Here is a 15,478-nt window from a genome sequence, read left to right as displayed (position 1 = left end):
AACATCAGCTTTGCAACTCTTTTATGTGCGGCACACTTTAAAATCACGACGTTTTCATTTGTGAAGATTATCTCATGAAACTAAGCGTGTGGCTCGTAAACATTTGTTTGCCCCTGACTTTGTCCTCCATAATCCAGTGTAACAGTCCCACTGGTTTATAGGGATTTTGTGCTGATACAAATTTCCAAGTCAGCCAACAAAATTACCTCACCCCTGTGGCACTCTGGCCCTGACGATCATTTATGCCTGAGTTTACCCTTCATGACGCGTCAGAATGGCTGCTGTGAACAGGGCCTGTAGCTCTCATTTTCTTTTTTGGTAGAGAATGAGATGGAAAGGTCAGTAGCGCTATCATATGAACTGCTAGAGGGAGGTGAGGTTTGTACAGTAGAAAGACTGGAACCAAGGGTAAACAGCTTGCCTACTATTTTATATGGACACAAACCAAAATTTAAAGATGACATCATGCTTTTACAAGACTTGCTATTGAGGTGGGGGGGGGGGCCTACCTTTCACATAGTCCTGTCCTTTTATTTTTTTTGCAACTTTTGGCTCTTCAGGGTTTTTGTGTGATGGAACAAGTGAGGTTTGATATGTTGACTGGGCTTCAGAGGCTCTAGCAGGTGAATTTGGTGGCTAACTAGCTCACCTAGCTTGACCACCGCACACAGCCCAACTACTCAGACCGCTTTATAGAAATGCTGTTTGAACTCTGTAGTATGACAACCCTGATGTAGGACACATGCATCAACTCAGGAATACTGTCCTACTGTACATAGACGATTTTGACCCCCCCAGTATTTTTCCTTCCTCTGTGCATCTTGGAAGGAGGTGAAGTGCCAGCAAGTTCTTCTTTGTGTCAATAAACTTCTCAAGTTGAAATATTGTATACTTGACTTTTGTAATGTTTCAAATTGATTCATTTGCAGGGTGGAGCAGTGGTCCTCACTGCGGCCCCCCAGCAAGAAGGTTGTGGGTGGAGCCCCAGCTGGAGCACGGGGTCTTTCTGGGTGAGTCTCCATGTTCTCCCTGTTCCTGCTGGGTTCTCTCTGGTACTCCAGCTTCCTCCACAGTCCAAAGACATCAAGAGGGACCAGGTTAATCCAGACTCTAAATTGACCGTAGGCGTGGCTGGGAGAGCCAATGGTTGTCTGTCTCTATGTGTTGGCCCTGCCATGGACTGGTGACCTGTCCAGGGGGAAGGCTGCTGGGATAGGCTCCACCCCCATCACCCTCAACAGGAGAAGAGGGAGAACATGGAGGGATGATACGTTTGCTTATTTAAATCTGTGTTTCACGGTGTAACAGACAAAGGACAGTGTGCAATGCAGTCGCATGTTGTGCAGCAGCTGCAGTTTCACACAGACGGCAAAACTGTCTTATAGCGATTCTTCAGTGTATTTTTCCTCTCAGTTACTCAACATTAAGCATCTCCATCTTAAAATACATTTTCCCCCCTGCATGGCTTTGTGAGGACTTCAAGAGTCAACGTCAGCCATAGAATACCAGCCATTCGTTTTAAGTCTGGAGACGGTAAACAACAGCAAAACTGCCCAAAACGTCCCTTTACAAACTCTGGAGCAGACGGTCCTGTTGAAGCCACGTCTTCTTTATCCAATTGTTTGCTCAGTAATCAGCAAACTGTGTGAATTGAGATAAAACAACCCAACCGGAGCTTGAATGGGAGCAATCAGCTGGCACAGTCAGTTGAAGTTGCTCACAATCACACCAAACCACAAGTGTTCTCGCTTGTTTTTATCTTCAAGCTCAAACTATACAGCTGGCATTTTTGTGAATTCTTGACAGCTTCAAGAGCTGAAGACGCCTGAATGTGAGTCACAGAAACAAAATTGGACTTTTTAGGGTGACTTGTTATTTAAGTCTTTTCATCTCAAGCAATAAATTGCACAAACAGATTTCCCAAAATGTCAAATTTCTCTATAAAGAACAAGCAATAATCCAATGTATTTAATGTTCAAGTTTTGTTCTTTACTCACCTTCACCTTTTGTCATTCCGATGTCTCAAAGTCCCCCAGGAAATTCTTTGCTGTGCATAACGCATAGTTACGCTCTTGAGTTTCTCCTGAAGCAGACTGACCATTGTTGCCATGGAAGCTGCAGCACATGGAGAGTGACATACAGAAGCTACAGGTGCAACATGCCGCTGTTGTGTAATTGCATTATGTTGGTGTCAGTGGATACTTCAATAGTGGTCTGTGCTGCGGCCCTGAACCGGCTTCCTGTTGAATTGAAGCGAAAGGCGATGAATTCTCCACTTAAACTGGTTGGAGAAGTGGAGCAAGAACTCACTCAGGCCCCAGAGCTGAATAAATAGTCGATACCCCCGCTCTTCTCAGACTGAGCCACCCCATCAACCCCACCACCCCTACAACCAAAGCACATCATCCCTAAATTTTGTCTGTCATAAGAGCTTTATCAAATCGCTTGCTGCTTCTCCCAAAGGTCATCAGGGATGTCAACAGTTTCTGGAGATAGAAATCTTTCAATAACCTTTCATTTAACTGCAACCTCCAAGAATATTCAGCAGAATTGCATTCAAAGTGTCCTTCAGCAGGGAGAGTAAATGGGAATAAATAAAGAGGAATAATGCTTTGCAGGATTTTGCCCTTTCACTTTTGTGTTTTAAGTGAAGTACAGTCCATTCTTAGGACCTTGAGTGGGCAGACATTCTGAAACATCTGAGTACAATCTTCCATTTCTTATCTGTGTTTCACGAATGCACCCTAAAATCAGACATTTCCATCAAGGGAAGAGCAGAAGAAGCAACTGAAGGGGTGTGGACGCCACGATATATCCACAACATCTTAAATTGCCAATATGCAGTACATTTTATTCACTAGTACTGTGGATCAAACAAATCACTGGGGGTAGCAGCTTTTATTCTGTTGCAGAGATGAATATAGAGCGCGTCGACATTCTTTCAAAATAACAGTCTGGATGAGATTCACTGGAACACAGAAAACACCCCAGCAGATGTGCTTTGCTGCCTCAGACTCAGCTGATTTCCACTGAGTTTTGACCCAGACTGACATGAACTCGAGGCACTTCCTACTCACAGGTCATGAAATATTCACATCAGACCAAATAAATAATACATCCAGAATTACTCACTTTTACTGAAATGCTGTTGCAGTGCTTTGTCTCCCTCGCTGTCTATTGTCACCACAGGACAAGAAACGAGAGTGTATCAGATAATGCTGACATGTCAGAGAGAGACCGCCGCTTTGAGATGAACGTTTCCAGCTCGTCTGTCTGCTGTCTCCAGAACGCCCGGAGGGAATTTCCTCAAATTTAACACAAATGTCCACTGAGACTCAAGGATGCACTCAAAACATTTAGGTAGTCAAAGGTCACTGTGACCTCACATGATCCAAAATCTAATATCTCCTGAGAGAATTGAGGGAAATTCCGCAAATTTGGCACAAACGTTCACCTCAGCCGAAGCCAGAGCCGCGTTGCAGCACTTCAATGTAAAATGAGTGAAAAGTGTGGGACTCCACCTCCTTCACTCCATCTTTAAAGTCTTTCAATCCAGTGCTGCAACATCTCCTGCACATGCATATTCTCACACTCAGTCCAGTCTGGGTGCGCTTCATTCACATGTTGGTCCCACGCAGCTGTCATTGATGCAGAATGAGGGAGGCTGGTGAGGGGAACCCAACCCCGGCCTCATGAGATCTGTCAGGAGAAAGACCCGTTGCTCAGTTTGGAAACAGCTGGGATGCAAGGCTGCTTCTATTCGGCTGCTGGACTCACCATCACGATACAGACAAAGAAAATCCAAGAGGTGCCTTCTTGATGATCTCTGAAGTCAGAGATTGTTCCATTGGTGCGAGAAACACTAGACCCGCAAGGAGTGGCGACTAAGGTCATCAGCTGAGAAGCACTTTGAGTTAGAAACATCCAAACCCCTGACGCCGACCACGTAAACATGACGGTCCCAGAGTGCCTATGGAAAGTACGGGACACTCTAATGGTCTCCCACTGCACTACACGTTTTTGAGTCGGCTTCTTCACGTGTTGTTAGTTGTTTTGCGGTCTGACGAGAGCAGTTGCGCTCCAAAGGTCATCCTGGTACTTTCAGTGCTGTGGAACTTCTGCCGTGTCTGAGCTGTTTATTATTCGTCTTGTGCACATCTTCCCGGTTTTGGCTCAGCACCTGTCCTCACTGTTTCAGACGCTCTGTCCGTCCTGCTGTTACTTCCTTGATTTGTATGTGGGTCATGTCACGGTCTCCACTAACTTCTTTTCTATGGGATCAAACGCTCCTCAGTGGTGACGTTGTGTAACCTGTCCTGTCCTTCGCTGTTTTATCCCCTCCCACCCTGTTTCATGTTCTTTCCTTTCTTCTTTCCATTACTCCACTTGTTCTCTCCTTCTTTCTTTCTTCCTTCTTCCAAATACTTGCATCATTTATGCTAATCAGTGGTAGGGAATGGTAGGCGGATGGCGGTTTGGCCTATTAAGAGTTAAAAGACCTGGCAGGTATTTGCCAGAATGTTCTCTCTTGTAATTATTGTACTCCCCCTCACACACAGACCCACACACACCCTCCTCCCGCCTTGCCTCGCTCTTCTTTGTTACTCCACCCTTCAGGGTTTTTCATTTTTCCTGCTTCATTCCTAAACAATTGAACATGAGAATTCTTCTGGGCCCTGACAGCATGGCGGGAGTTAACTGTATGACAGCCAATCAAATGTTAATCGTTGTCTCTAAGGAATGCCGCTCTCTCTTCCCGACCTCTCACTTCCTCCCTCCCTCTCTCTCTGTCCTTATTAAACCATTCTTTTCTTCCCCTCCAAGGGTGCGCTTTTAGAGCCTTTGTTCCTTTATATTAACACCATGCATCACTGTGTTTGTACACCAAGGCCGTCCTGACACATTGAGTGGTTTTGGAAAAGCACGCAACATCACTGTGCCCATTTAAGTCCAACAAAACCTCTGAGCAGCACCGTTTTAGCTTCTAATTTGCCAACAAGGCAGCGTTTAATTGAAAGATGCACATTTGTGACTACTTCACCGCAACACTCTTGGTTAATTATGAAGTTTTAGCAGCAGGCATTGTTTTTTTTTCAGGCTTCACGTTGGTGCAGAGGATTCATGACTGTGCTCCTCATCTGCACACACAGTGAAATGACCTTTTTGAAAGAGAACCAATGCCTCCATCGATAATAATGTGTTTCACAGTCATAATCTGCTCATTTGACACATGTTTACTCTCAAGTTGTGTCAGGGTTGGCTTGGATTCAGATCCCTCAAGGTCAAACTGGAGCACAGACAAGGATGATTCAGATGTTACAGTTCCAAACACCCAGACATTGTAATTCTCTTCCCCAGACAGACTCCCTATCTGACGCTCCCGAGTGCAGCGTCGACTAAATTGACTACACAGCGGTGGAGAAGCGCTGCTATGATAATGATATGATAATTGGGAGTAAAATAATGTTGAAACTGAACTTGCATCTGAATGAATAATCACCGAGAGCTCTGACTGTTTGATGTAATGTATGCTAATGCTAAGACATGTGAAGTATGGTAATGTAATAGCATTTCATATTCGTTTGGGATAACCCGCACCCACCCCCCACCCCCAACCCCCAAATCACCCCCAACCCCCAAATCCAATATATTAACCTTTCCATTCTGCGTACCTCAGCACTGTCAACACGTCAGGATGTTCATCTGTTCACATAAAAACAAAGGCAATTACTTAACCTTCTCTGAAAAAAGGAAAGGAGAGTCGTGTGTGCAGGATTTATCTATTTTGCATGGGAACGTATGCAGATTCATTATAAGCTGCTTTTGCTTTTTTTGTTGCGTTATCTTCCACTGACTGTGGGTGGTGTTGGGGGCTTTGATTACATCCATATGTAGTGATCCACCAGCACAAGATCTGTAACTGTAAATACTGTATGTTTGCTTCTTTGAGTGTTGAATTTTTGTTGGGAGGGTTAGAGAAAGGATAAGATGATGTCAGAATTTCACCGAAGCACGAATGTGTTGCTCCGACGGTTACCAGAGACATTCAGGTTCGCAGACATGAAGAGCAGGAGGCACGATTCCATCCAACAATACAAATCTTTATTTGAACAATAAACAATCTCCTTTGTGAACACCCATGTCATCCATCCCGGCCACGGCACACTGGACAGACTTAAGAGCTCATTTTGCCACAAACTCGCCCATCCACGGCGCTCTGGAGAACATTACAGGAAGTCACTCCCCCTGGAGCCATCTGAGTGATCCATCTGGGTTTTTTCTTTATACTCTGCTCTTTGCTCAACTGGGGGGCTATTTTATGTAGTTCAAGGTTGTTTTGATTTTGTGTGTGCATTTTATCTACCCGGGCGGCACGGTGGAGCAGTGGTCCTCACAGTGGCCCCCCAGCAAGAAGGTTGTGGGTGGAGCCCCGGCTGGAGCACGGGGTCTTTCTGTGTGAGTCTCCATGTTCTCCCTGTTCCTGCTGGGTTCTCTCTGGTACTCCAGCTTCCTCCACAGTCCAAAGACATCAAGAGGGACCAGGTTAATCCAGACTCTTAATTGACCGTAGGCGTGGCTGGGAGAGCCAATGGTTGTCAGTCTCTATGTGTTGGTCCTGCCATGGACTGGTGACCTGTCCAGGGGGAAGGCTGCTGGGATAGGCTCCACCCCCACCACCCTGAACAGGAGACGAGGGAGAAGATGGAGGGATGGATTTTATCTACCCCATCTCTTTAGGTTTCCAGCTTCTGCAGAGAGGGGAACTACACACAAACGGTGGAGCATCACACACTCCAAATAAATAAAATTAGGAAGCACTGACAACTAACCGCCTGCAGTGTGATGGAACTTTGTGTGCCCACAAGAGACAACGGACTTATTATATCATACATCATGTTGCTGCACACCACATGAAGATAAATCAGTGTAATTTGATGTAAATCAAGTAATGGTTATCATATCAGGCCTTCTCCCTGTAGCCACTAGGTGGCGCTATGACCATGACCTGAATTCAGCCCGTTGATTTCGTCAGGCGTCAGACTCTCGTCAAACATGTGAAGTTAAGAAAAGACCTGATAAATGGAGTACAGTAAAATATCAAAAATGGCCGTTGCACCATGGTAGCAGGCTACTCATAATCACCACGTTCTTTGTGGTAGCTGGTTTCCTGTCCTACTTTCTCATCTGTCCTCTTTTGATATTTTTTTCCTGTGACTTATGTATTGTGATACAGTTGAACAGGGACAGTGCTCATCAACTGAAAATGTGCCAGTGCGGCCATCTTGGAGGTGAGGAGGTGCTACAAACTGTTAGTATTTTGCTTTGCTGTTCTATTTCCTATTTGTCACTGTATTGTATTTCTATTCCATCATGAATACAACTGTTTCATTCTCTCCTACATTCTGAGAAGATTCGCTCACATGTTTAAAGGCTCTGACTGGAAGGTGCTCCCTGTAAGCCTCTGTCCATTTCCTACTGGGTGAGAAGAAATTAAGCACACAAGATGTCACCAGAATTGTTCAAAGATGGATGAATGGTTTAAACAATCCTTTCCCACACCAACGGGAAGTAAAGAGTCTTGACCACCACGACCATCTGCTCTGACTGTGCTAGCCTAGCCAGCAGTAGCGCCTAGCCAGCAGTAGCGCTAGCTCACTATGTAGAGGTAGAGGGGCTTCGCAGAAGGAGGCTGAATATTTCAGGGCCTTTGAAACAGAACAGGACCCCCTCCTTAATGTGACTAAATCAACCCTCCTGAAAAGACTCCAGTGTGGCCTTCAGCTACAGCGCGTCCTGCCTTGACCTGTCTGTACAGCACGCCGCAGGACTGATCGCCTCAGTTTACATCCTCACGTAAACACACATACTTCCAGTTTGATACTGTCGTTATTCAACTCGGATGCAATGTTGTGCCCGTTCATCCCACTGGCCAGCAAAGAAAAACAGATTAACACGCTAAATCCAGATAAGACCGCAGACACGCACTCTTTCTGTGAAAAATACACGGGCACCTTCTGGGCAGCCAAGTGAGGTCGTAATCTTAAAATAGCCACGCAATGACACAACATGGCGGCGACTGAGTTTCTGCTGTGTCATCCTCAGCCAAATAAGGGCAGAATCACCAGCAACTCATGAGGCTGCATAAAGTGAGTTACATAAGAGCCGCCCCGGCATGACTGTCCTAAAGCAGACTTTTCACCGGCAGCTATTTGATAGTAGAATACATGGAATTGAATCATGTGTGTGTTATGTAAGGGAACACTCAATTACGAGGTTTTAATGCTTCTATTTAAAGGCGTGTGTGTTAAGTGTAATTTGGATTACTTGGACAAAACAAGATGGCACTAAAGCCTGAAATCACTTCATTGATGACTCGCTCATGGGAAAAAGAAGCTTAGCCTCATTCAGAGGTGTGTTTGTGTGTGTGTGCGTGCGCGTGTGCGTGCGCGTGTGCGTGCACGTGTGTGTTTAAGCCCCTTATTAGGTCTATTCCTGTCTGTGCAGACTGAAGCACACAGGTGCTTATATAAGCTTAAGGAGCTGAACCGCTCCAAGTGACCAAAATATTGTGTGTTGTCTGTGCGTCTGTTTGTGCGTGCGTGTGTGGGTTTGGCGTGCGTGCGTGCAGTCAGACTGAATTCATGCAGTGACACTCAAGCAGAACGCCAGATGACGGTCACATTATAAACTCTTCAGCATCAGCCACACCATCGACACTGACTGAGTTCCCCCACTATGTGTGCCTCGATTCCTACGTACATGCGTTTATTTGTTGTCTGGTGTTACTTCTTCTTGATGAAGCTGTCCCTTGGGATCGCTTACATCTCTCACTACGTGTTGATGGACAAACAACAGAGGAAGGTAGTGGCGATTAGCCCACTCCGCAGATGGAGTGTGAAACATGAACAAGATTAATGAACATTTTATAGCAGGCTTGTGCACACAGGCCTGCCAATCAGCATGCTAATGATCCCAGTGACATGGAATACACACGGCACCCACCTCAAACACACCCGTGCATGGTGACAGCAATGATAGCGTGATGAACAGAAAAGCGCATCATAGTTGGGGTAACGCATCAGAGCCGGATCATCACGGACTGCTGGTCGAGGTGGTTCTGTAGAGTGGGGGTTGAAAAATGTGCCCACACATTGCAGGATCTCATCTTGCTTTGGGGGACACAAAAAAAATAAAAATCTCCATCATTTCAATCATGTCAGGTGAACTGATTCCATGCTGGATTCCCAGGATGAGTTCCCATTCCGAATCTAGATCTCAATGCAGGGTAACATCCCAAAGCAAAACGCATTTACAAAGACTGAATCCCAGTTCTGCAGCGGTTCCCGAAAATTTTTCAAGGCCGGCTACACTCTCAAGGTCGGACTGTGTCACTTCTCTACCTCCACAAGTGGTACTAGCATCACCTGTTGCTAGGCTAGCACAGCTAACAATACTGCCAGCTATGGGGCATGTGGTTTCTACAGTCAGGACTCAGTCTTCAGCTGATACCCTGCATCCAGACCTGCTCCCATGGGTGCGGGGCGAGGTCCTTTCAGGCAACACATCAGTTGCTCAAGGGCCATACATGGCTGACCCAGTAGGATATGAATGTTGGCCTACTAGGGGTGCATTCCCAGATGATGAACCCACAGCCCTACTCCGCCTCCTCTGATTGGCTAGTACTTGGTGCCTTAACGTGTGCAGGACGGATGAGAATCACAGCCCATCCGAGCAGAAGAAGAGTGGGTTTTTGCACAATGAAAAAAATTGTTTATTTGTGGAGGACTTTGAAAGGATACTAGAAACGTCTGAACATGAAAGTGCCCTGGTGTACACTTACCTCAGTTTGGGAATCTAAATGACTTAAAAAATCTGGTTAGGGTACATCGGGAAATGAATGTAAGTACTTCCTTTTTCTGTGCGTTCTGGAGTTATTGTTAAGTCATCACAACTGTGTGATTGAATTGTATTTATCCTCCTTCATCTCCTCCCCAGTGGCATTTGTAAAGCCTAACTCTGTTTACCTCCATTAGAGAGCAAAATCCCAGCGGTGCTTTCTGGAAAACACTCATTGGAAATGTGATTTGGGCTTTTCACTCACTCACACACACACACACACACACACACACACACACACACACACACACGTACAGAGTAAAGCAGTGGCCTATCAACCCAGCATGTCCAGTCAGTGGCTCCCCGACTGAAAAACAGCAGGTGGTCCATTATTTTTTAGGTGGCCGAGTTCAAAAGCGCAGGGGGAGTCGGAGGCTCACAGCAGAGGCTACGATGGCGCTGTGGCCCTTCACATGTCTGGCTTTAATGTTCCCACATCAGATGCAACCAGCCGTCTCTATGTGCTCCGTTTGTTCTCTTCTTCTTCTTTTGACATTCAAACCCACATGTTTACCTAAATTTATATCTGTGTGGCCTGGCAGGAATATTTCAGCATATTTCCAACCTGCACATAATTCCCTTTCAAAATAGGACATTTTTACATTTCAGGTTATTCGGGCAGTTTTAGCGTAGGTAGACACTTATTTGGGGCTTTGTGAATTGTTCTTTTTTAAAGCATTTCCTTTCTGTCGTATATCTTAAAATTAAGTGACTGTTTTCTAAAATTCATTATGACCCAAATTTCACATTAATGGACTATCTTGACCTCTCTACGCCTCTGAATGCTTCATTCGTGCTAAATTGAATCTGAGCTGCCATCAGAGACTGACAGTCTCTGTATTTGCTACCACGATGAGTTTAGTTGCGGATCTGAGAGAAAGAAGGAGGAGGAGGAGGAACTTAGTTTGGGAAAGATGAGAGATGTGCTCCCTCTCCAGGGCGATGACGAGGCCAAGCAGAAGATGCGTCATCAACAGCAACTCAGATGGCTGCATCAACAGTTAGGTTAGCATTTATAAAACTGGTGGGTCCATGCTACCGCTAACACTTCTATGTGTTTCCTGATAACCATTAACAGGGTGTTCCATCTTTTCTCCCATCAACCTGCTAGTATTTCTTCTGGCTGTCTCGCTGGTTGTGATTTGATAGGTGAGAAACATCCAAGGTCAAAGTTGAGAATATTTTAGCTTCATGACCATCCTTCCATCGTCTTCTGCTTATTCCTATTATTAAGGGTCGCAGGGGGTGGAGCCTATCCCAGCGTCAAAGGGCGAGAGGCGGGGTTCACCCTGGACAGGTCGCCAGTCCATCGCAGGGCCAACACACAGAGACAGACAACCATTCACACTCACAGTCACACCTACAGTCCATTTAGAGTATCAATCAGCCTCGTCCCCAATTGCATGTCTTTGGACGGTGGGAAGAGGCTGGAGCGGGGACTCGAACCCAGAAACTTCTTGCTGTGAGGTGCCAGTGCTGACCACTGCACCACCGTGCTTCATGACATCACATTTTATTCTCACTGTTCACTAGCAAGACTTGAAACTGTGAGGTTTCTCAAAACAACTTGGCATGGCGAGGCTTCAGGAACACTGCGGATCAGTTCAGACTAGACGCCTCGAGGCTTGAATCATCTTCTTGTTTCCATTTGAATACTGGTCTCCATTCATTTCAGGAACATTCCATCAGCTTGGCCTGGGTCAGTAGAGACTGAATTGTTATTTTTTTGGTGAAATATCCCTTTAAATTACCAAAACTCAGCCCAGGTGAAGCGCCTTTAAGCAGGTTGGAGGCAAATCTAGCTATGTTTAGCAAAAAAAACCAACAGTTTCACTCAACAGGAGCAAAGTGCCTAAAATAAATAATTTAATTTGTTTCTGAAAGAATTTTGTGTTTATAAACCACTGAAAGTGAAGAACAAATTGAAGTGAAAGTAAATCTCAAAATAAGCCGATCCTGAGCTCTAGTTGATGTTCAGGCAAAGAATTGCCATCTCTCTCTCTCTCTCTCTCTCTCTCTCTCTCTCTCTCTCTCTCTCTCTCTCTCTCTCTCTCAATTGAGTGACGTGTAGAGCGCAGGTGCGCTTGTTTGACAGTCCTTCCTTTAAAAGCCGGTAGATCGGAACTGACAGCACTCGAACGAAGTCCTCAACGAATACACAGGCCCCCGGTAAGACAGTGTTTCTGTTCTCGTTTGCCTGATTGATGCTTGATTTGTGTTATCGTTTTCCTTCACAACTTGTGGAGCTACTGATGGACACTTACCTGGCGAAGCCTGTTGCTTGCGGTGGTGGTGGCGTTACAATCCGCCAACGTAGTGTTGAGCGTTTGCTTCGTGAATTTGAAATGACACTTGAATCAACTTGTGACTCGATAATAGTCCACTGACGGAGCGGTCATGTTCTCAATATGTATGGAAGTGCATCTGTCGCTGTGGGCTGTTTTAGTCGTAAAGGGTGGTTTGAAAACGGCGCACAAATTTGTTTCCTGATGCAGAGAATTATGGGTGATGTAGTCTGACAGTGTGCTAGTCTGCAGTCATTCAGTAAAGTGTAATCTAATTCAAAGGACTATAATTATGATGTATTGTTTATAGTATTTGGCTAATGCTTGACAATAATAATAATAATAATAATAATAATAATAATAATAATAATATTAATAATAAAAAAAGCTTAGGCCAAGCCTTATGTAGTGATCTTGTAATCATTGTTTCATGATTTCTGTTTATCATTCTGATCACATTGCTTGACTAGCCTACTTATACATAGCTTAAAAACTTGAATGCTATGGTGCAAATGTGTAAATTATAAAAGTATTGTTTATAAGTAAACTGTGCTATGCATAATTAGTATAATTTGGCTAATATTAAAGTGCAATGTAAATTGTTTGAACTAAAATATACCCTTTTTTTATTTTCTATTCCATACAAGGATTACCTGCTACAAATTTTGACAAAAATAAATGGTCAAACCAAGAGTAATACAACTTGTGTATTCTTGAGCCCTTTCAAGTAGGGAAGACTTCACGGAAAACTCGACAGTTTAGCATTGTCAGTGCTTTCACCTTCTCGCTGCTTCGTCTCAACAAGACACGGCAATTCCTTGTATTCCGATAAAATGTTTTCATTGTGGAGTAGCCGATTGGTGAAGGCCCATCCCACACCACTGCTTTTATTTCCTGCCTCTTCACTGTCAAATATCAAGTCAATATAAAAAAAACATCCTCATTCTAAATGAAAAATGTGCTAACACCTCACTTTCATAACTCTGATGCATTTATTTCCTCTGCAGGGAGACGGGCACTTTCCTGAAACGTTGATCTTCATTTATTGGAATAAATGCATGTATAACTGCAAGCCTGCGCCTCGCTGGAATAGCTGCATTTTCACACGGTAGACAATCCCATTCTCAAATGGAGCCAAATGAAAATGCCTGCACACCTCCCTGACCGTGAATACGTCTTTGTTACATGCAGGTTTCACCATGTCAGACGGAAGGTAAAACCAGTGGCCTGCTCTCTCCTCCCTTGATAGAGAGATTAAGAAGGGGAAGAAATGCCATGGTTTTCCTGAACACTGGAACGTACAGCACTGCAAATGCCACCAAGAACGTGTGAATATGCGTCTGTTGGACTCTGGAGAGGTGCCTATCTTTGCTTGAGAAATCTTAATTCCACAACAGCTCAGGAGAGCTTGTTACTATTAGCACAACTCCAACAACATGCTGGCAGGAATAATGTTTAAATGATACTTCACACAAAAAGTGTAATTACCTTAATGACAAATGGGTGTCTCAAGCTCTCAGAGGTGTTTTTTTTTTTCCATCTTTCTCTGCTTCTTTTTGACACCAGAATGCAGAAAGAGCCTGCCACATTTACATGGCTAATTGCAACTGACAGCTAACAACAGCGGCTACAGCAACAACACAAACAATGTCTGATTACAAGCACCCCCTCCAGTGTAATCTACATCTCATATCCTCAGTAATTCACACTGATTTGAGCTAAAAAACAAGTATAACACTCACGGCGCGTTGCTTGGTCAGGCTCGCGTCAAGCACAACCAGCAGTAGGTTCAGCTGAACCATCACGTTCACTTGTTCGTTTTTGTGGTGTGACTCAGTACCATTAGGCCCTTTTATGCAGCCTCTTCAACGTAGGTTTAATGTGCTTTTAACGTGTGTTGCTGTTCTGTGTGAACAGCACAGACACGAGGTTGGTGGTCCGAGTTGCCCAGCCACTAACCCACCTGTGGGGGGGGAGACCGGCGTATCAGAGCCACGTCAGAGATGGAGGCAGGACAGTGCAACGTCTGTCGATGGGACAGCTGGTGAGGGCTGGGACCTTTTGATGACATGGACATGCGCAAGAAGAAAAGCAGCATTTCATTGTGAGCAACCAGCATTCCGGTCACCTGCATCCAGCTTTGCAACAAGACAAATGCAAACTGGGGAGACGGCGAGGTCTGGGAGCTCCCAGTACCAAGAGCTGAGGACGAAATGAATCGCAACATGACAGGGATGTTGAAGACCGGCTATTGAAGGAAGTTTTGGCCCAATAGCTACATGAGTATGGTTTTACACAGGACTCGGGTCACTAAGATGTCAAAAAGCCTCTGGCTCCTGAGGACAGAGTCGCTGGATACAGAGAGAGAAAGACAGGAGTCAGAGACTGCAGCAGGTTGAGCAGAGGAACATGTTCAGCGCCACGATGAGCAGGAGAGGAGGACTCAGGACTCGCTTCTGCAGAAGCTGATTTCCTGGATGCCAGCAGCTTCAGCCCAGATGAGGTGTTCTTCTCCTGCAGCACACCAGAGGTCTGACTAAGCATCTGGACTCGCATGAGGAGTTTCTTGACCCACCGGCCTCACCCCGTTTATGAGCTGGACTGGTTTTTCCTCAGTATATTTTTGGACTTTGTTAATAGTTGATCATTTATTTTGAACTGCAACTTTTGGCTATTATTTCCAAGTAGTTCATTGCATCAATTTTCTATCTGTATTTGGTAGAATTCTACATCCATGACACTGTACATAATAAACTTCCTTCACTTGGTCCGGTGTATTTCATGCATGCCTTTACATGAGATTTCCTATTGTTATGGTTTGAAGTTGTTGCTGCGAGTCTGTAAAAATCAAAGGTGGCTCACTGGCGGCAGCGGCGCTGCTGTTGTCCCAGTCGACATGAACGGAGCAAAATCAGTTCATCCCCCTAAATATGTCCACCTCTGGAGCAGGAGGCGGGTTACAATCAGACTTCCTTCCGCTTCACCTTTGGCATCACATACCAAACCTGCACCATCCTTGACAAACGTTGCTAAATTCAAAAACTGCACAGTTTTTCTGCTTGACTGTCAATAAATGTGTTGCTTTCGTTGCAGTTTCACCTTCCATGATGACAGCGAGACCTTTGAAACCTGCAGAAATCCAGGCTGATGAGGGGCCAGGAGGAGTGCCATTCAGGATCAGATCATCGAGGCGTGTTCGTCTGACTTTGAATAGCACAGCGATGGCCTGTATTTTAAAACTCCAGCTGAGTTGGACTATCACACTTTACACAGATGCCAAACGGTGTTTCATCGAC

At 45.0% G+C, this 15,478-nt stretch overlaps 1 long non-coding RNA gene across 2 annotated transcripts; it reads left to right on the top strand.

The window, feature by feature from the left end:
- The first annotated feature begins 12,011 nt into the window (after nucleotides 1-12,011).
- On the top strand, nucleotides 12,012-14,967 carry LOC147241137 (uncharacterized). Of its 2 annotated transcripts, XR_015111180.1 has the most exons (4): nucleotides 12,012-12,066; nucleotides 13,190-13,290; nucleotides 13,374-13,540; nucleotides 14,100-14,964. It is a non-coding gene; the product is annotated as an uncharacterized LOC147241137 (long non-coding RNA). The 2 variants fall into 2 exon arrangements; XR_015111179.1 differs by having other exon boundaries at nucleotides 13,374-14,967.
- The last annotated feature ends 511 nt before the right edge of the window (nucleotides 14,968-15,478 follow it).

This window comes from Aulostomus chinensis, chromosome 22, assembly GCF_037954235.1.
Source record: "Aulostomus chinensis isolate RoL2024-O1b breed Wild chromosome 22, RoL_Achi_v1.0, whole genome shotgun sequence".
NCBI classification, from domain to species: Eukaryota; Metazoa; Chordata; class Actinopteri; order Syngnathiformes; family Aulostomidae; genus Aulostomus; species Aulostomus chinensis.
Note: the sequence above shows the minus strand (reverse complement) of the source record. Positions and strands in the feature narration are given on the sequence as shown.